The following is a 21,472-nucleotide window of genomic DNA, read 5'->3' on the forward strand; positions in this document are numbered from 1 at the left end:
CCCAAAACACCAGAACCCTGAGATCTCAGACTGATGAAATCCAACATGCTCTTGCAGCTGAGGGAGATGGGTGACGTTACTACGCTGCAGCCTTCCACACTGCATGTCTGTGGGGGAACAGGGTTTAGGTTTGAATACCCCTGGGTCTCTTCTGCAGTGTCCATATCGGCTGCCTTTGTGATTTATGGTATAGCAGACATCTTCACCTTTCCCAGAATTTCTGCCAGAGCTTTCTTGGCAGTGAATGGTGCGGCCAGTGCAGTTTCCATGATAGCAGCAGCCCTCTTCAGTGCACGGGGTTCCATCTTGCATATGGAAGTCATCAGGGTACGCCAAGGACACCCCATGGCAGGACTCTGGAAGATCACGTATATTTTGGATTGGTCTGCAGGGTGTCCAAGCAGCGGAGTTGGTGCAGTCTGTATAGCATCTGCCTGTATTACATTTGCCCCCAGGGGTTCAGATACAATCACGCATACAGCCTAGATTGCTGTAGCACTGGTTGAATGAGCCACAGTCACACTGCTTTCCTGGATCCACTATGTAGTTTCCATAATGATAGTGGGTCAGGCTTTTATTTAAATGCACCATTTCAGTGTTGAACATGCACTTGCCTGTTCCACAATTCATTATGTGCTGCATATGAATGAAGGAACAGTTACTGAAAGCTTCCATTATACCAGTTAGTTGGGTCCTAAGGCAGCTGGACCTTTTTTGGCAAGCACATTCATCAGTGTCAATGCACAAGCCACAATTTCTTGCCATCTGATGTGTTGCTATGACAGACAAGAGTAAATAATGTCTGCCTAAATAACCCAGAATGATGGCATATAACCCATTGGTGGATGGCATATAGAATATACAACTGGAGTGCCATGAACCTCATGGGGCCCATCTCAAATCACATTAAGGGTGAATGTGTTTTAAGAAATCAAAAATACTTTGACTCATACTACTGAAGAGAAAAAAGGACTCTGATGCAACACATAATTGCCCGTGTGAGCTTGATGTCTCTCACTATAAATGACGATGAAACCAATAACTTACATCAATACCATGAAATATTGACTCAATTAAGCTAACTATCATTGTTAGGAATTGGGCACCTTTTTCCACGTGGTTAACACACTATACATTGTTTTGAAACTGAGAGCAAGTCCTTTGAAAATTCTGTGATGGGATGAACAGAACTTACTAGAGATCTTTGGGGTTGCACTGGCATTTCCTTGAGGAACAGGGGGTCCCCTGTCCTCCTTATATCCTAGGTTATAAGTGGGTCCCATTGCACAGATGTCTGCGACTCTCTGAGAAACAAAGTGTTCAAACCATTGGAAATCACCGAGGGGTCTCATTTCATAGGCAAGTTAATCCAACTTCATGATATCTTCAAGGCTGCCATAGCCTGTGTCAATTGTGACCGTGGAGAAAGGAATCTCGTCCAGGTAGCCGAGGTAGTAACAGTCTGGAGGCATGAAGGGTAGTCCATCTGCAAGGCTCCCTGAGCATCCTGAGTCATCATCAGCAGAGTCTGGACCAAAAGAGTTTCTTGTGCCGCATGTGCATAACATGTCTCTTGCCCCAAAACGCAGGCTATAGGACAGGCATCCAGGCATCTGAATGCCTTTGCTGTGGTGTGGCTCCTTCTTGGGAATTACCACCTCAGAGGAGATGTAGCAGCATGAGGGATGCCCTTGAGAACCCTGCACAGGAGCCAGCACTGCCCAGAGTGTAAACAGCAAGAGGGGTGCCCTCAGGGTGACCTGGCCCTCTGCCAGCCTCATGCCCCTGCTCAGAGACATCTGCCAGTGATAACGGATAAATGGAGATTCCTCAGCAAAGCCAGGTCTAGACCATCAGAAAGAACAGAGGGCTGTGCCAGGTGGCCAGCACCCTGCACCTGGGGGCCACTTGTGGGGTTAGGCAAGAGTCCCAGGGTGTGGCATTGGGTGACCCTGCACATCAGTTCACCTGGGGTGGATGTGGGAGGGGCAGGTGGGCCATGGTCAAGAGTGGTCACATGGGCATGGGTAGGGATTTGGACCCCGAGGCATGGCTCTGGTCAACACCTTCAGTCTTTCCTCCAGCTACTTGCATATGGGCTATGCAGTTATAACACCCTGAACTTCTCTACCAATTCCATGTCCTGTGGTTCTGCTGGGTCACTTTCTTTGGATGACTCCTTTTCCTCATTACCGAGACCACTGCTTTTGCTTCCCTGTAATGTGGAGGTAAACATTGTCAATTTTACCTTTATGGGTGATGCAAAAAATCATCTTGTAGTTTTATGTGTCTTATTCTCCTTGGCTATTAGTTTGCAAGCCATTTGATCCTTTTGGTTTTTGCTTTGAAGGTTCCTCTGAGTTCACTGAGGAAAACATTTCTCAGTATTCTGAGTGATGATTGGTGAACTACAAGGTTGTATTTTAGTATTTTCTTATGCCAGCTGAGGAGAACAGAAAGTACTGCTACCATGTGTGAGCCCCAGGGGTTTTCTCCTCTAATCCCTTATGGTGGTTGTTTCCTGGGCTCTGGCAGTCTCCTCCCATGTAGTTTGGTTCCCTCTTCAGCTGGAGATGGAGGGGAGTTAAGGTCTTTGGCAGCTTGTACCATGGAGTCTGCCCATGATCAAAAGATGGTATTGACTGTGGCACTCCCTTGATTGATTAAGTACCCTCTACTGCTTTAAAACCCCCTGAGTCAGGGAAAAATCTCAGAGTTGGCTTTTGTACAAGCGTTTGCCTTCTCCCCAGTGGCTGGTCTTCTGAATATAGCTCAAATTCCTTTCCCACCAAAACGAAAACTTTGAACATTGACCTTTCCAGCAACAGGCAGCTGAATTTGGGTTTTGATAACAATGAAATGGAGAGTGAAATGGCAGTTTCCAGGGCCTGGCAGGGAGGGTCAATGAAGAGTAGATCTCAAGGGCTATGATTTTGTGTTATGCAAGATGATTAAGTTCTAGAGGGGTCTCCACATCATTACCCCTGTAATTAACAATATTGTAAAGTATGGTTAAAATTTTGTGAAGAGTGTGGGTCTCATCTTCAGTGAGATCTTACCACAGTATAAAAATGGAAGGCATGAGTTTTGCTTCTCACACAACAGTGTGCTGAACTGCATGGACACACTCTCTACTGATAATTTGAAAAAAATTTAAAAAAAACTTATATGTTTTGGAAACTAACCCTGAGATATGTCCTTTACAGATATCTTCTTCCATTCCATAGGTTGTTTTTTTGTTTTGTTGATTGTTTCCTTCACTGTGCAGAAGCTTGCTATTTTGAGGTAGTCTCTCCCTATATATAATTTTCTTGTATTATATTAATGTAAACTGAAGTCTGTTAACATACAGTGTAGTACTGATTTTAGGGGTAGAATTTAGAGAACCATCGCATACATATAACACCCAGTTCTCATTTCACCCAGTGCCCTCCTTAATGCCCACATGCCATTTATCCCACCTCCCCCACTTCCCCTCAGTTTGTTCTCTGTATTTAAGAGTGTCTTCTGGTTTCCTCCCTCTCTGTTTTGATTTATTTTATTTTTCCTTTCCGTATGTAGTGTTTCTTATATTCCACTAATGTGTGAAATCATAGGATATTTGACTTTTTCTGAGTTGTTCCACTTAGCATAATACACTGTAGTTCCATCCATATTATTGTAATTGGCAAGATATCATTCTTTTTGATGGCTAAGTAATATTGCATTGTATATATTTACCACCTCTTCTTTATGCATGTGTTGATGAATATTTGGGCTGTTCCACGATTTTTTTTTTTTTGTTGATAAGGCTGCCATAAAGATTGGGATGCTTGTGCCCCTTCGAATCAGCATTTTGGTATCCTTCGGATACCTTTGGTATCCTTGGATAAATGCAATTGCTTGATCACAGGATAGTTCCGTTTTTCATTTTTTGAGGAATCTCCACACTGTTTTCCAGAGTGGCTGCGCCAGTTTGCATTACCATCAACAGTGCGAAAGGGTTTCACTTTCTCTGCATCCTTGCTGACATTTTGTGTTTTCTGAATTGTTAATTTTAGTCATTGTGACAGGTGTGAGTGGGTATCTCATTGTGGTTTTGATTTATATTTCACTGATGAAGAGTGTTGTTGAGCATCTTTATTCGTGTCTTTTTGCCATCTGGATGTCTTCTTTGGAAAAATATGTATTCATGTCTTCTGCCCATTTCTTCACTGGATTATTTGTTTTTTGAGTGTTGAGTTTGGTAAGTTCTTTATAGATTTTGGATACTCACTCTTTATCTGAGATGTCATTTACAAATATCTCCCCCCATTTTGTCAGTTGCCTTTTAGTTTTGTTGATTTTTTTCTTTGCTGTGCAGAAGCTTTTTATCTTGATGAGATTCCAATAGTTTATTTTTGCTATTGTTTCCCTTGCCTCTGGGGACATGTCTAGTAAGAAATTGTTCTGGCTAAGGTCAAAGAGGTTGGTGCCTGTGTTCTCTTCTAGGATTTTGATGGTTTCATGTCTCACATTTAGGTCTTTCATTCATTTTGTATTTATTTTTGTGTGTTCTGTAAGAAAGTGGTCCAGGTTCATTACAAGTTCACGATGCTGTCCAGTTTTCCCAACACCAGTTGTTGAAGGGACTTTTTCCATTTGATAGTCTTTCCTGCTGTGTCAAAGATTAGTTGATCATATAGTGATGTGTCCATTTCAGGGTTTTCTAATCTTTTCCATTAATCTATGTGTCTATTTTTTGCCAGTATCATCCTGTTTTGATGACTACAGCATTATAATATAGTTTGATATCCAGAATTGTGATGCCTCCAGGTTTTTTTCTTTTTCAAGATCATTGGTTATTTGGGGTCTTTTGTGGTTCCATGATAATTTTAGAGTTATTTGTTCTAGCTCTGTGAAAAATATTGGTATTATTTGACAGGAACTTGAATTATTTGCATTGAATGTCTAGATTGCTTTGGATAGTATTGTCATTTAACAATGATTTTTCTTTTAATCCATGTGCATGGAATATTTTTCCATTTCTTTGTGTTTTCTTCAATTTCTTCCATAATTGTCCCAGACTTTTCAGAGTACAGATCTTTTACCTCTTTACTTAGGTTTATTTCTAGTATATTATGGTTTTTGGTGTAATTTTAAATGGGATTGATTCCTTGATTTCTCTTTCTCCTGCTTCATTATTGGTGTATAGAAATGTAACAAGTTTCTATATGTTGATTTTGTATGCTACAAATTTACAGGATTATTGTACCAGTGCTAGCGGGGTTTTTTTTGGTGGAGTCTTTCAGGGTTCTATATATGGTATAAAATTCAACTCCAGAACTGAATAATCCTATTAACAAATGGCCAGAAGACATGAATAAGCATTTTTCCAAATGTGACCTACAGATTGTCAATAAACACATGAAAAGATGGTCAGCATCACTCCTCATCAGGGAAATGTAAATCCAAACTACAATGAAATATCAACCTACACTGTCAGAAAGTCTGAACTCAACAGCACAAGAAACAACAGGTGTTGGTGAGGATGCAGAGAAAGAGGACCCTTTTCGAGGTGCTGGTGGATATGCACACAGGCACAGCCACTATGGAAAACAGCATGGAGGTTCCTTAGAAAGCTAAAAATATAACTACGTTACGATAGAACAAATGCACGAGTAGGTATTTACCCAAAGAATACAAAAATACTAATTTAAGGGAATTGTACCTCTATGTTTATAGCAGCTATGTCACAAACAGCCCAGCTATGGAAACAGCCCAGCCCAAGTATGCATTGTTTGATGAATGGGATAGAATACGTGGTATATCTACATAACCCCGTCCACGCACACTGGAATATTTCTCAGCCGTAAAAGGAATGGCATTAGCCATTTGTAAGGACAGGGATGGGCCTAGAGAGTATTATATTTACTGAAATAAGTCAGAGAAAGACAAATATATGATTTCATCCGTATGTAGAATTTAAGAAACAACAAATGGGCAAAGGGACAAATAAGAGAGAAGAGGCAAACCAAGAAATAGGTGATTTTTTCAATGTTCACTTATTTATTTAGAGAGAGAATGGGAGGTGGGGAAGAGGCAGATGGGAAGAGAATCCCAAGGAAACGTCGTGCTGTCAGTGCAGAAACCAAAGTGGGGCTCGATCTCAGGAACGATGAGATCAAGACAAGAGCCCAGATCAAGAGTCATGGGCCTAACCCATGGAACCATGTAAGCACCACGAAACAGATACTTAACTATAGGGGAAAACTTGATGGTTACCCTGGGGAGGGTGGGTGTAGGGATGGGGAGGTAGTTGATGGGGATTAAGGGGAGTGCTCATAATGAACACTGGGTGCTGTATTGCAATGTTGAAACACTATACTTTACACCTGAAAGTAATATTACATTGCATGTTAACTAACTGGAATTTGAAGAAAAACTCAAATAATGTATTTATAGTGCCTGCAAATGGCCATGTTGGCATACATCCCATGAAGAAGCATTTATTGCAGAAAATATACTACCAGAAAGAATACCTAGAATATTTGAACTAAGGTATGTTCTTTTCCTTTCCCACCCCAGATCAGCAAGTAGAAACTCCAGTGCAAGTAACTGGGACTATAGGCATGTGCCACTGAGCCTTGCTGCAACCTCCCCTCCAGACTGTTGTAGCCAATACACATGGTTCCTGGTGACCAGCTCCTGTTCAAAGGACTCTTTCCCAGAGGGACAGAATGTCAGTGACCCTAAGCTGTTTGCTGTTGAGGCCAAGCCCCAGCAGGTGCCACTGAGATGAGCGACCCACTCATTGTTGGCAGCCCCACTCCCAGGAAGGAAGCTCTGCCCTGGGCACAGTCCACTAGGGATGCTGGGAACCTGATCACCCCAGACCTGACTTGTATGGCAGGAGTCTCATGCCACCAGGACAAGCAAGCCACAAGGCAGTGAAGCTGCCAGCCACCCCTAAACAGAGCCCTCAGTTTCCAAACTGTTTGGAATCCTGTTTGTCCCCGACACCCCCTGCAGCTGCAGACCTTTGCCCAGAGTATTGCCCAGGGTAAGGGGGAGATGGAGCAATCCTCTAAATCAAGGAGCAAATCTGTTCCTGTAGAACTGACTTCATTTCCAGCTGAGTGTGAGGAAGGTCTGGCCCTCATGTTGTGGGAGAGTCAGGTGCAGGAGACCAATAGTTTCAGTGGAAGATTCCTAACCTACTCCTGCTCACCTGCGGGAGAGAGCCAGAGCCAGGGACAGTGGAGGGAACAGCTCCTGTCAGAACACATGTGAGATTATGGCCTCAACAACTCTCCATTCAGAGGAGTCCGAGGTTGTAGGGTTCAGTCTGTGGCGACTCCATATATCAGAGGGTGGTTGAACATAGGAGTGCTCTCAAATAAAGCAGAGTATCTCATTATGTGGTTGGGAAAGAAAGAGATAAGGAATGCCCAACCAAACCACTGTCACCATGGTCTGGCTGTGTGAATGTCCCAGGTCACACCACCTCTGTAATTATGGGACTACTGCGCTTCCCTCCACATCATGTCTTTGAGTTTCACCTGGTTTCAGATGTGCATCAGTAGTGTCACAGTTCTCTGGCAAAGCATCCCATTGATGGAAGTTTCGTAGTTGGTTTATTCCTTTATATTTAGAAAGACTTTTGCCTTATTCTGATCTTCTAACCCTAAGAAAGATGCTATAAATATTTACACACCATTTATTTTCTGAGCATGGGATTTCATTCTTCAGGGACAAATACTCAGGAGTGGTATTTCCAGGTTCCTTTTTATGTCATCCTTGTATAATTTCATAAGCAACAGCCAACGGTTTTCCAGAGCTGGTGTTTTTTTGTCAATCCTTCCTGCATTGTTTGAGGCCCCACGTATGCTGGATGCTCACCTGGTTGTTGTTGTCAGTGTTGTTTTCATTCCGGAGCCATTGGGATGTGTGTATAGGGCATCTATTGCGTTCTTGATTTGAATTTCCCTGACAGTCGATGGTGTGAAGAGTCTTCTCCAGTCAGTAACTAATGTGTCTATAACATCAAGGATAGGATGTCTACTACACAAGGCTGTGCTTGTTTTATGGAGGTTTGTTTCCTTTCTTCCTATTGACTGTTGAGGGTTCTTAGCATATTCAAGATACAGGTCCCTTGGTGGTTATGCAATTTGTGAATGTTGTCTCTTACTCTGTAACTTATCTTACTATTGGTATTCACGTGGGCAGATAAGCGTATTTGATTTTCACAAAGTCTATTGATACCATTTCTTTTTATGGGTGTTGTGTTCTTAGCTATAGTTTTCATTTTCTTGATGATTGATGCTTGTGACTAATATTTTTTTAAACTGTTTATTCTTGATAGAGAGAGAGAGACAGAACGTGAGCAGGGAAAAGCAGAGAGAGAGGGAGACACAGAATCTGAAGCAGGCTCCAGGTTCTGAGCTGTCAGCATAGGGCCTGACAACAGGGCTCAAACCCTCAAATCGTGACATCCAGACCTGAGCTGAAGTGAGACACTTAACCTACTGAACCACCCAGGCACCCCACTGATTTCTTGACTTACAATGTAACTAAAAGTCTTGTTTTTTTCTGGTTTCTCTCAATGTTGACTTGTTCCCTATTTGGTCTCTTGTGACTTAGAGTTTTGTCGTTTGTTTTTAAATTGATAGACACTAGGGGAGGAGGGAAGATGGCGTAGGAGGACGCTGGGCTCACCGCGCGTCCTGCTGATCACTTACATTCCACCTACACCTGCCTAAATAACCCAGAAAACCGCCAGAGGATTAGCAGAACGGAGTCGCCAGAGCCAAGCACAGACGAGAGGCCCACGGAAGAGGGTAGGAAGGGTGGCAAGGCGGTGCGTGCTCCACAGACTGGTGGGAGGGAGCCGGGGCGGAGGGGCGGCTCGCCGGCCAAGCAGAGCCCCCAAGTCTGGTGGGCTAAAGAGGAGGGGCCTGACGGACTGTGTTCCTACAGCAAGCGTGACTTAGCGTCTGGGAGGTCATAAGTTAACAGCTCTGCTCAGAAAGCAGGAAGGCTGGAGGACAAAGGGAGGGAGAGCTGCTGAGCCCCCGGATGACAGAGCTCAGTTTGGTGGGGAACAAAGGCGCTCGCCAGCGCCATTTCCCCCGCCCATCCCCCAGCCAAAATCCCAAAGAGAACCAGTTCCTGCCAGGGAACTTCCTAGCTCGCGCAAACACCCAACTCTGTGCTTCTGCGGAGGAGCCAAACCTCCGGCAGCGGATCTGACTCCCTCCCGCTGCCACAGGGCCCCTCCTGAAGTGGATCACCTAAGGAGAAGTGAACTAAGCCTGCCCCTCCTGCCCTTGTGCACCTTGCCTACCCACCCCAGCTAATACGCCAGATCCCCAGCATCACAAGCCTGGCAGTGTGCAAGTAGCCCAGACGGGCCACACCACCCCACAGTGAATCCCGCCCCTAGGAGAGGGGAAGAGAAGGCACACACCAGTCTGACTGTGGCCCCAGCGGTGGGCCGGGGGCAGACATCAGGTCTGACTGCGACTCCGCCCACCAACTCCAGTTATACACCACAGCACAGGGGAAGTGCCCTGCAGGTCCTCACCATGCCAGGGTCTGTCCAAAATGACCAAGCGGAAGAATTCCCCTCAGAAGAATCTCCAGGAAATAACAACAGCTAATGAGCTGATCAAAAAGGATTTAAATAATATAACAGAAAGTGAATTTAGAATAGTAGTCATAAAATTAATCGCTGGGCTTGAAAACAGTGTAGAGGACAGCAGAGAATCTCTTGCTACAGAGATCAAGGGACTAAGGAACAGTCACGAGGAGCCGAAAAACGCTTTACATGAAATGCAAAACAAAATGGAAACCACCACAGTTCGGATTGAAGAGGCAGAGGAGAGAATAGGTGAACTAGAAGATAAAGTTATGGAAAAAGAGGAAGCTGAGAAAAAGAGAGATAAAAAAATCCAGGAGTATGAGGGGAAAATTAGAGAACTAAGTGATACACTAAAAAGACATAATATACGCATAATTGGTATCCCAGAGGAGGAAGAGAGAGGGAAAGGTGCTGAAGGGGTACTTGAAGAAATCATAGCTGAGAACTTCCCTGAACTGGGGAAGGAAAAAGGCATTGAAATCCAAGAGGCACAGAGAACTCCCTTCAGACGTAACTTGAATCGATCTTCTGCATGACATATCATAGTGAAACTGGCAAAATACAAGGATAAAGAGAAAATTCTGAAAGCAGCAAGGGGTAAACGTGCCCTCACATATAGAGGGAGACCTATAAGACTCGTGACTGATCTCTCTTTTGAAACTTGGCAGGCCAGAAAGAATTGGCACGAGATTTTCAGTGTGCTAGACAGAAAAAATATGCAGCCGAGAATCCTTTATCCAGCAAGTCTGTCATTTAGAATAGAAGGAGAGATAAAGGTCTTCCCAAACAAACAAAAACTGAAGGAATTTGTCACCACTAAACCAGCCCTACAAGAGATCCTAAGGGGGACCCTGTGAGACAAAGTACCAGAGACAACACTACAAGCATAAAACATACAGACATCACAATGACTCTAAACCCGTATCTTTCTATAATAACACTGAATGTAAATGGATTAAATGCGCCAACCAAAAGACATAGGGTATCAGAATGGATAAAAAAAACAAGACCCATCTGTTTGCTGTCTACAAGAGACTCATTTTAGATCAAGGACACCTTTAGATTGAGAGTGAGGGGATGGAGAACTATTTATCATGCTACTGGAAGCCAAAAGAAAGCTGGAGTAGCCATACTTATATCAGACAAACTAGACTTTAAATTAAAGGCTGTAACAAGAGACGAAGAAGGACATTATATAATAGTCACAGGGTCTATTCATCAGGAAGAGCTAACAATTATAAATGTCTATGCGCCGAATACCGGAGCCCCCAAATATATAAAACAACTACTCATAAACATAAGCAACCTTATTGATCAGAATGTGGTAATTGCAGGGGACTTTAACACCCCACTTACAGAAATGGATAGATCATCTAGACACACGGTCAATAAAGAAACAAGGGCCCTGAATGAGACATTGGATCAAATGGACTTGACAGATATATTTAGAACTCTGCATCCCAAAGCAACAGAATATACTTTCTTCTCGAGTGCACATGGAACATTCTCCAAGATAGATCATATACTGGGTCACAAAACAGCCCTTCATAAGTTTACCAGAATTGAAATTATACCATGCATACTTTCAGACCACAATGCTATGAAGCTTGAAATCAACCACAGAAAAAAGTCTGGAAAACCTCCAAAAGCATGGAGGTTAAAGAAGACCCTACTAACGAATGAGTGGGTCAACCAGGCAATTAGAGAAGAAATTAAAAAATATATGGAAACAAACGAAAATGAAAATACAACAATCCAAATGCTTTGGGACGCAGCGAAGGCAGTCCTGAGAGGAAAATACATTGCAATCCAGGCCTATCTCAAGAAACAAGAAAAATCCCAAATACAAAATCTAACAGCACACTTAAAGGAAATAGAAGCAGAACAGCAAAGACACCCCAAACCCAGCAGAAGAAGAGAAATAATAAAGATCAGAGCAGAAATAAACAATATAGAGTCTAAAAAAACTGTAGAGCAGATCAACGAAACCAAGAGTTGGTTTTTTGAAAAAATAAACACAATTGACAAACCTCTAGCCAGGCTTCTCAAAAAGAAAAGGGAGATGACCCAAATAGATAAAATCATGAATGAAAATGGAATTATTACAACCAATCCCTCAGAGATACAAACAATTATCAGGGAATACTATGCCAACAAATTGGACAACCTGGAAGAAATGGACAAATTCCTGAACACCCACACTCTTCCAAAACTCAATCAGGAGGAAATAGAAAGCTTGAACAGACCCATAACCAGCGAAGAAATTGAATCGGTTATCAAAAATCTCCCAACAAATAAGAGTCCAGGACCAGATGGCTTCCCAGGGGAGTTCTACCAGACATTTAAAGCAGAGATAATACCTATCCTTCTCTAGCTACTCCAAGAAATAGAAAGGGAAGGAAAACTTCCAGACTCATTCTATGAAGCCAGTATTACTTTGATTCCTAATCCAGACAGAGATCCAGTAAAAAATAGAACTACCGGCCAATATCCCTGATGAATATGGTTGCAAAAATTCTCAATAAGATACTAGCAAATCGAATTCAACGGCATATAAAAAGAATTATTCACCATGATCAAGTGGGATTCCTTCCTGGGATGCAGGGCTGGTTCAACATTGGCAAATCAATCAACGTGATACATCACATTAACAACAAAAAAAGAGAAGAACCATATGATCCTGTCAATCGATGCAGAAAAGGCCTTTGACAAAATCCAGCACCATTTTTTAATAAAAACCCTTGAGAAAGTCGGGATAGAAGGAACATACTTAAAGATCATAAAAGCCATTTATGAAAAGCCCACAGCTAACATCATCCTCAACGGGGAAAACCTGAGAGCTTTTTCCCTGAGATCAGGAACACGACAGGGATGCCCACTCTCACCGCTGTTGTTTAACATAGTGCTGGAAGTTCTAGCATCAGCAATCAGACAACAAAAGGAAATCAAAGGCATCAAAATTGGCAAAGATGAAATCAAGCTTTCGCTTTTTGCAGATGACATGAAATTATACATGGAAAATCCGATAGACTCCACCAAAAGTCTGCTACAATTGATACATGAATTCAGCAAAGTTGCAGGATACAAAATCAATGTACAGAAATCAGTTGCATTCTTATACACTAACAATGAAGCAACAGAAAGACAAATAAAGAAACTGATCCCATTCACAATTGCACCAAGAAGCATAAAATACCTAGGAATAAATCTAACCAAAGATGTAAAGGATCTGTATGCTGAAAACTATAGAAAGCTTATGAAGGTAATTGAAGAAGATTTAAAGAAATGGAAAGACATTCCCTGCTCATGGATTGGAAAAATAAATATTGTCAAAATGTCAATACTACCCAAAGCTATCTACACATTCAATGCAATCCCAATCAAAATTGCCCCAGCATTCTTCTCGAAACTACAACAAGCAATCCTAAAATTCATATGGAACCACAAAAGGCCCCGAATAGCCAAAGGAATTTTGAAGAAGAAGACCAAAGCAGGAGGCATCACAATCCCAGACTTTAGCCTCTACTACAAAGCTGTCATCATCAAGACAGCATGATATTGGCACAAAAACAGACACATAGACAAATGGAATAGAATCGAAACCCCAGAACTAGACCCACAAACGTATGACCAACTCATCTTTGGCAAAGCAGGAAAGAACATCCAATGGAAAAAAGACAGCCTCTTTAACAAATGGTGCTGGGAGAACTGGACAGCCACATGCAGAAGGTTGAAACTAGACCACTTTCTCACACCATGCACAAAAATAAACTCAAAATGGATAAAGGACCTGAATGTGAGACAGGAAACCATCAAAACCTTAGAGGAGAAAGCAGGAAAAGACCTCTCTGACCTCAGCCATAGCAATCTCTTACTCGACACATCCCCAAAGGCAAGGGAATTAAAAGCAGAAGTGAATTACTGGGACCTTATGAAGATAAAAAGCTTCTGCACAGCAAAGGAAACAACCAACAAAACTAAAAGGCAACCAACGGAATGGGAAAAGATATTTGCAAATGACATATCGGACAAAGGGCTAGTATCCAAAATCTATAAAGAGCTCACCAAACTCCACACCCGAAAAACAAATAACCCAGTGAAGAAATGGGCAGAAAACATAGACACTTCTCTAAAGAAGACATCCGGATGGCCAACAGGCACATGAAAAGATGTTCAGCGTCGCTCCTTATCAGGGAAATACAAATCAAAACCACACTCAGGTATCACCTCACGCCAGTCAGAGTGGCCAAAATGAACAAATCAGGAGACTATAGATGCTGGAGAGGATGTGGAGAAACGGGAACCCTCTTGCACTGTTGGTGGGAATGCAAATTGGTGCAGCCGCTCTGGAAAGCAGTGTGGAGGTTCCTCAGAAAATTAAAAATAGACCTACCCTATGACCCAGCAATAGCACTGCTAGGAATTTATCCAAGGGATACAGGAGTACTGATGCATAGGGGCACTTGTACCCCAATGTTCATAGCAGCACTCTCAACAATAGCCAAATGATGGAAAGAGCCTAAATGTCCATCAACTGATGAATGGATAAAGAAATTGTGGTTTATATACACAATGGAATACTACATGGCAATGAGAAAAAATGAAATATGGCCTTTTGTAGCAACGTGGATGGAACTGGAGAGTGTGATGCTAAGTGAAATAAGCCATACAGAGAAAGACAGATACCATATGGTTTCACTCTTATGTGGATCCTGAGAAACTTAACAGGAACCCATGAGGGAGGGGGAGGAAAAAAGAAAAAAAAAAGAGGTTAGAGTGGGAGAGAGCCAAAGCATGAGAGACTGTTAAAAACTGAGAACAAACTGAGGGTTGATGGGGGGTGGGAGGGAGGAGAGGGTGGGTGATGGGTATTGAGGAGGGCACCTTTTGGGATGAGCACTGGGTGTTGTATGGAAACCAATTTGACAATAAATTTCATATAATAAAAAAAATTTATAGACTCTAGCAAATCATTTTCGTGGCATGGTTTTTCATGATATATGGAAATTATGTGGAAATATATGAAATTGAAGTTCAAATTTCACAAGAGTTGCCATTCTGTGTCTCTTTGGCCAGACTGCTCATCAGATTTGATAGATATGCTCCTGGGGTCCAAAAACACGTTTAACTTTTCAGGTGGTGGGCTTTCTATATGTCTCAGGAGCCGTTGAGCTCTGTGCACACAACCGAGTTCTTGACACAATTTTTCCTTCGCAATTCTATGTGAAACCCTCCAAATCCATTTTTTTGCATTGCCAGATTTAGACACTTCATGATTAGAATGCATTGAAACTCTTGTATCATTTCCTAAAATTATTTTACTCTTGCGTGTTTGGGACTGTAATTTTTCTTCTTCCTTCCAAGGGGAGCTCATATCTGCATTTGTGGAATTCTTCCAGGCTTCTCATCTCTTAATACTTTTCCAATGTGCTGTGCAGTTTTTGACCAAATGAATACTTAGGTTTATTTGTACTCTACCACATTGGGTGATAGGAGCCGCGAGACAGGCTGCATCATATGGGTTTTTTTTTTTTTTTTGTCCCCTTGTATGTTATCTGTCATATTGAAAGTTTATAGAACATCTAGCCCCTCACTTTCATGAACCACTAACAGGGGACATGGTTCTCTTCAAGAGACAGGAAAGGAAGACAAGGGAGCTGAGACAGCAAATCGGGGAAGGAAACCCAGAGCTTCTCAGGAAGCGTCAACTGTCCACACTTTCCAGTTCTGCAGATGTGGGTCCCTGCTGAGGCCCAACCTGGGTTCTTGTGCAGGTGTCTGGACAAGCTGCCCATGATGTGTGGGCACAGTGGAGTTGGGAAGGGCAGCTGTGGTTTGAGTTTCAGCCCACCTGGCACTGCTGTGAAAATTCATGAGTATGTTAATTTATGTCCACCATCAGTTAGGGATATAATGAGTAAATGCAAGACGTTAGACTCACTCCCTTAGATTCCATGTTCATGACAATTTGTGACAACAATTCTCCCTTCCTTTTTTCCACGTTTTAAATTTTTTCAGTTTGTGTTTAAATATTTGTTAGTTAACATATTGTGTAATATTAATTTCAGTAGTAGAATTTATTGGTTCATCACTTACATTAACACCCAGTACTCATCACAACACGTGGCCTCCTTAATCCCCAACACCCATTATCCCATCCCCCACACACCTGCCCTCCAGCAACCCTCAGTTTGGTCTCTAACTTTAGAGTTTTTTTATGATTTATTGCTCTTTTTCCCCTTCCCCTAGATCATCTGTTGCGTTTCTTAAATTCCCCATATGGGGAAATCATATGGTGTTTGTCATCTTTGACTGACTTACTTTGCTTAGCATGATACCCTCTAGCTGCATCAACATCTTTGCAAATGGCAAGATTTCATTCCTTTTTATGACTGAGTAATATGCCATTCTATACATATAGCAGATTAATCACATGGTGGACTTTTGGTCTCTTTCCTCAGTTTGGCTGTCATAGTTAATGCTGCTGTAAACATTGGGGTGCATGTACTTCCTCAAATCAGAAGTTTTGTATGCTTTGGATGAATTCCTAGTAGAGCAATTGCTGGAGTGTAAGGTTGTTTGATTTTTAGTTTTTAAACTGCTTTCTGGAATGGTCCGGGCACTTTGCATTCCCACCAAGAGTATAAAAGGTTCCCTTCTCTCCTTATCCTCATCAATATCTGTTGTTTCCTGAGTTGTTAATTGTAGCCATTCTGACAGGTGTGCGGGCATCTCTCATTGTAGTTGTGATTTGTAATTCCCTGATGATGAGTGATGTTGAGCATATGTTCGTGTGTCGGTTAGCCATCTGAATGCTTTGTTTGGAAAAGTATCTCCTCATGTCTTCTGCCCATTTCTCCACTGGATTCTTTGTATTTTGGGTGTGGAGTTTGAGAAGTTTTTTTTATAGATTTTGGATAGTAAGCCTTTATCAGATATGTGGTTTGCAAATACCTTTTTAATTTCTGTAGAATGCCTTTTAGATTAGTTGATTGTTTCTTTAGCTGTGCAGAAGGTTTTTATTTTTTTTTTAAAGGATTTTTTTTTCAACGTTTATTTATTTTTGGGACAGAGAGAAACAGAGCATGAACGGGGGAGGGGCAGAGAGAGAGGGAGACACAGAATCGGAAACAGGCTCCAGGCTCTGAGCCATCAGCCCAGAGCCCGACGCGGGGCTCGAACTCACGGACCGCGAGATCGTGACCTGGCTGAAGTCGGATCTTAACCGACTGCGCCACCGAGGCGCCCCAGAAGGTTTTTATTTTGATGAGGTCCCAGTAGTTCAAGTTTGCTGTTGTTTCCCTTGCCTCTCGAGACACGTCTGGTAAGAAGTTGCTATGTCCGATGTCCAGGAGGTTGCTGCCTGTGTTCTCCTCTAGGATTTGATGGTCTCCTGTCTCACATTTAGGTCTTTCACCCATTTGGATTTATTTTTGTGTATGGAGTAAGAAAGTGGTTCAGTTGCATTCTTCTGCATGTTCTGGTCCAGTTTTCCCAACACCCTTTGTTGACAAGGCTGTCTTTTTTCCCATTACATAGTCTTTCCTACTTCATCCAAGATGAGGTGGCCATACATTTGTGAGTCCATATCTGGGTTTACTCTTCTGTTCTCTTGATCTATGTGTCTCTTTTGTGCTTGTAGCTTACTGTCTTGATAAGTACAGCTGTGTAATATAGCATGAAATCCACAATCATGAAGTCTCCCGTTTCTTTGTGTAGCAAAGACATTTCAACACTCCTTGCTCCTTAAATCCATGAACATTGAAGGTGTTTCCATTTCTTTGTGTCATCCTCAGTTTCTTTCACCATTTTTAGAGTCTTCAGAGTATAGGTATTTTAACTCTTTAGGTATCCTATTATATTTGGTGCAGTTGTCAACGGGATGGATAGTTTTTTTTTTCTTTCTGTTTCTTCATTATTGCTGTGTAGAAATGCAGCAGATTTCAGTATGTTGATACTGTATCTTGTGACTTTGCTGAATTTGTGAATCAGTTCTTGCAATATTTTGGTGGAGTCTTGAGTTTTTTATATAGAGTGTTATGTTATCTGTGAAGAGGGAATGTTTGACTTCTTTCCTAACTTGAATGCCTTTATTTATTTATTTTTTTTGTTGTTGTTGTCTGTTTTTGAGGATAAACTTCCAGTGCTGTGTTAAGTAGAATGATGGGAGTGGACATCCCTCTTGTGTTCCTGACAGTAAAGGAGAAGGGTTTTTTTTTTTTTTTCCCTGCTGAGGATATTAGCTGTGGGGTTTTCATGTACGGACTTTATGATGTTGAGGTGTGTTTCCTCTACCCCTTGTTGAGGGTTTTATCAGGAAAGGATGCTGTACTACGTCAAATTTTTTTTTTGTATCTATTGAGAGGGTCATATCATTCGTATCCTTTCTCTGATTGATGGTATGTATTACATTGATTTATTTGTGACTATTGAACCACCCTTACAGCCAAGGAATAAATCCCACCTGGTCACGTTAAAGGATCCTTTTAATGTATTGGTGAATTCAATTTGCAAGTATTCTCTATCTTTTTTTTTAACTTTTATTTATTTTTGAGACAGAGAGAGACAGAGCATGACTGGGGGAGGGTCAGAGAGAGGGAGACACAGAATCTGAAACAGGCTCCAGGCTCTGAGCGCACAGCACAGACCCCGACGCGGGACTCGAACTCACAGACTGCGAGATTACGACCTGAGCCAAAGTCGGAGGCTTAACCGACTGAGCCACCCAGGCGCCCCAGCACGTATTTTCTTGACAGTTGTTGCATTCTTGCTCATTAGGGCTAGTGGCCTGAAAGTCTCATTTTTAGTGGGGTTTAATCTGGCTTGGAACCGTGATCATACTGATCTTATAGAATGAATTTGGACGTTTTCTTTCCATTTCTATTATTTGGAACAGTTTGTGAAGACAGGAATATTCTATTCTGCTTAAATAGAATATTTTATACTCTTCATAAATATCTGGTAGAATTCACCTGTGAACCTATCTGGCCCTGGATTTTTGTGTGTCAGTAGATTTTTGATTAATGATTCAATTTCTTTGCTCATTATCAGTCTGTTCCTGTTTTCTATTTCTTCCTTTTTCAGTTTAGGTAGTTTACATTATTCTGGGAATTTATCCATTTCTTTAAGATTGCCCAATTTGTTGGCATATAAATCTCCAAATTATTTTCCCAGAGTTGTATTTCTGTGGTGTCAGTCGCGATGTCTCCTCTCAAATTCTATTTACTTTCGTCCTTTCTCTTTTGTTTTTGCCAAGTCTGCCCATGGGTTTATCATTTTATTTATTCTTACAAAAACCAACTTATAGTTTCATTCATCTGTTCTACTGTTTTTCTTTGTTTCCATATCATTTATTTCTGCTCTAATCTTTTTTGTTTATCTGTTCCTGCTGGCTTTAGGGTTCATTTGTTCTTTTTCTAGCTCCTTTAGTTGTAAAGTGGTTGTGTGTTTGAGAACTTTCTTCTTTCTTGAGTTTGGCCTGGACTGCTATATATTTCACTCTTCCATCAACTTTGCTGCATCCAGATGGTTTGGAACTGGCATGTTTTCATTTTCATTTGCTTCCATGTATTTTTTATTGCTTCTGTAATTTCCTGAAAATCTCATTCAGCTTTTACTACAATGTTCTTTAACCTAATGTATTGGTGGTGTTGCCCAAACTTTTCTTGTGGTCGACTTAAAGTTTCATAGTGTTGTGGTTTGAAAATACGCATGGAATGATCTCAGTCTTTTTGTACTTGTAGAGGGCTGATTTGTGACATAGTATGTGATCTGTTCTGGAGAATGTTCCAAGCACACTCAAAAAGAATGTGCATTCTGGTGCTTTAGGATGGAATGTTGTGAATATATCTGTTAAGTCCATTCAGTCCATGTGTCTTTCAAAGCCATTGTTTCCTTATTGATTTTCAGCTTAGATTGTCTTTCCATTGTTGTAAGTGGAGTGTTAACGTTCTCTATTCCTACTATTGTCTATTATCAATGAGTTTCTTTATGTTTCTTATTAATTGAGTTATATATTTCCGTGCATACATTTTTGGGGTATAAATATTTAAAGCTTCAGATCTTCTTGTTGGATAGACCCCTTTATGATGATATACTGCCTTCCTGATCTCTTGTAACAAACTTTGGTTTGAAAACTAGTTAGTGTGATATGAGTGTGGTACTACAACTTTCTTTTCATGTCCATTAGTATGATAAATTGTTCACCCTCCCCTCACTTTCAATCTACAGGTGTTTTAGTTTGAAAATGAGTCAATCTTGTGCAGTGTATAGAAGGATCTTGTATTTGTTTTTATCCATTCTCGTATCCTATGTCTTTTGATTGGAGCATTTTGTCCATTTACATTCACAGTAATTATTGATAGATACAAACTTAGTGCCATAGTGTTACCTCCAAAGTCATTGTTTCCGGAGATTTTCTCTGTTTATTTCTAGTCTTTGTTACTTTTAGTCTTCCTTTCCCACTCAAAGGGTCCCCTTTAATTTCTCGCAGGGCTGATTTAGAGGCCATGAACTCCTTTGGTTTTTGTTTGTCTGGGAAATTCTATCACTCCTTGTATCTGGATGACTGCCTTACTGGAGAAAGTATTCATAGCTGCATAGTTTTCAATTGCGCATGTTGAGGATACGATGCCACTCCCTCCTTGCATGAAGGTTTCTGTAGAGACATCTGCCATAGATTTTTTTTTTTTTTAATCTTCCCTTGTTAGTTAGCAACTTCTTTTGTGTTGATGCTTTTATGGTTTTTCTTTATCTGGATATTTTTCCATTTTCCTATGATATGTCTCAGTGTTGGCCTGCTTTTTATTTTAGTTTTTATTTTAATGGGTGTTCTCTTTGCCTCCTACATGTGGACGTCTGTTTCCTTCCCCAGCTTGTGGAAATTTTCACTATAATTTACTCAGCTAAAATGTATCCCCCTTTTTCTCCCTCTTATTCTTTTGGGACTCCTTTCAAAAGAATGTTATTACAGTTTATGGAGTTGCTGATTTTCCTAAGTGTACGTTTGTGATGCAATATTTTAAATTTCCTCTTCTTTCCAACTTCATTTCCCCCATAATTTTATCTTCTATGTGCCTTCCTCATTCATCTGCTTCTTTCAGCCTTGAGGTCATTACATCCAATCAGTTTCACATCTCGGTTACAACATTTCAAATTTCATCCTGACTAGTTTTTAGGTCTTTTCTGTTTGCAGTAAGGGTATCCCTCATGTCTTATATATTTTCCTCAAGCACAGCTAGTATCCTTATGATATTTTTTGAAAATCCTGTTTCATTATGAGAGTTTTTAGAAATTCTGTTTGAGGCACATTAGTTTATGTGTTTTAATTATATGCCTCACACTGACCTTTTATCATTTTTTCTTTTAGGATGAATTCCTCCATCATGTTGTTGTCTATGTCTCTGCCTTCTTAAATGTTTTAGAAAATCCTGTTATCTTTTCTGCTTCTAGGGTAGTATCTTTATTGAGAAGTGTTCACATACTGTCCAGGGCCTGACACTTCATGAAGCATTTGTTTTATGTTCCGTGGCACTGTGCTGTTGTGTTTTGGCTGCTCTGTCCCTCAGGAGAGTCCTCTGCAGATTTTCTCCTTGCCTCCAGTGGGGAGTGTTGGACCTTGTGCCCAGTGTTGTGAGTTTTCACTAGGTGAGTTTGGTCTGCTTGTTAAAAGAGGCTAATTCCTATCTCCCCTAGAGGTGAGGATATGCCTCACTGTATGATCAGCTGACTTGGTGCGTGTGGGGGTTTACGGTGGTCTTTGGAGGAAGGGATGCAGTGGTGGTCTGGTTTCCAGGCACTCTTTCCTAGTAAGCAAACACTTGATGGGGGCTGGAGTATGTGGAGCTTGGTGTTAGTGGCTCAGCTTCCACT

Source organism: Leopardus geoffroyi, chromosome B3 (assembly GCF_018350155.1).
Source record: "Leopardus geoffroyi isolate Oge1 chromosome B3, O.geoffroyi_Oge1_pat1.0, whole genome shotgun sequence".
Taxonomy (NCBI): Eukaryota; Metazoa; Chordata; class Mammalia; order Carnivora; family Felidae; genus Leopardus; species Leopardus geoffroyi.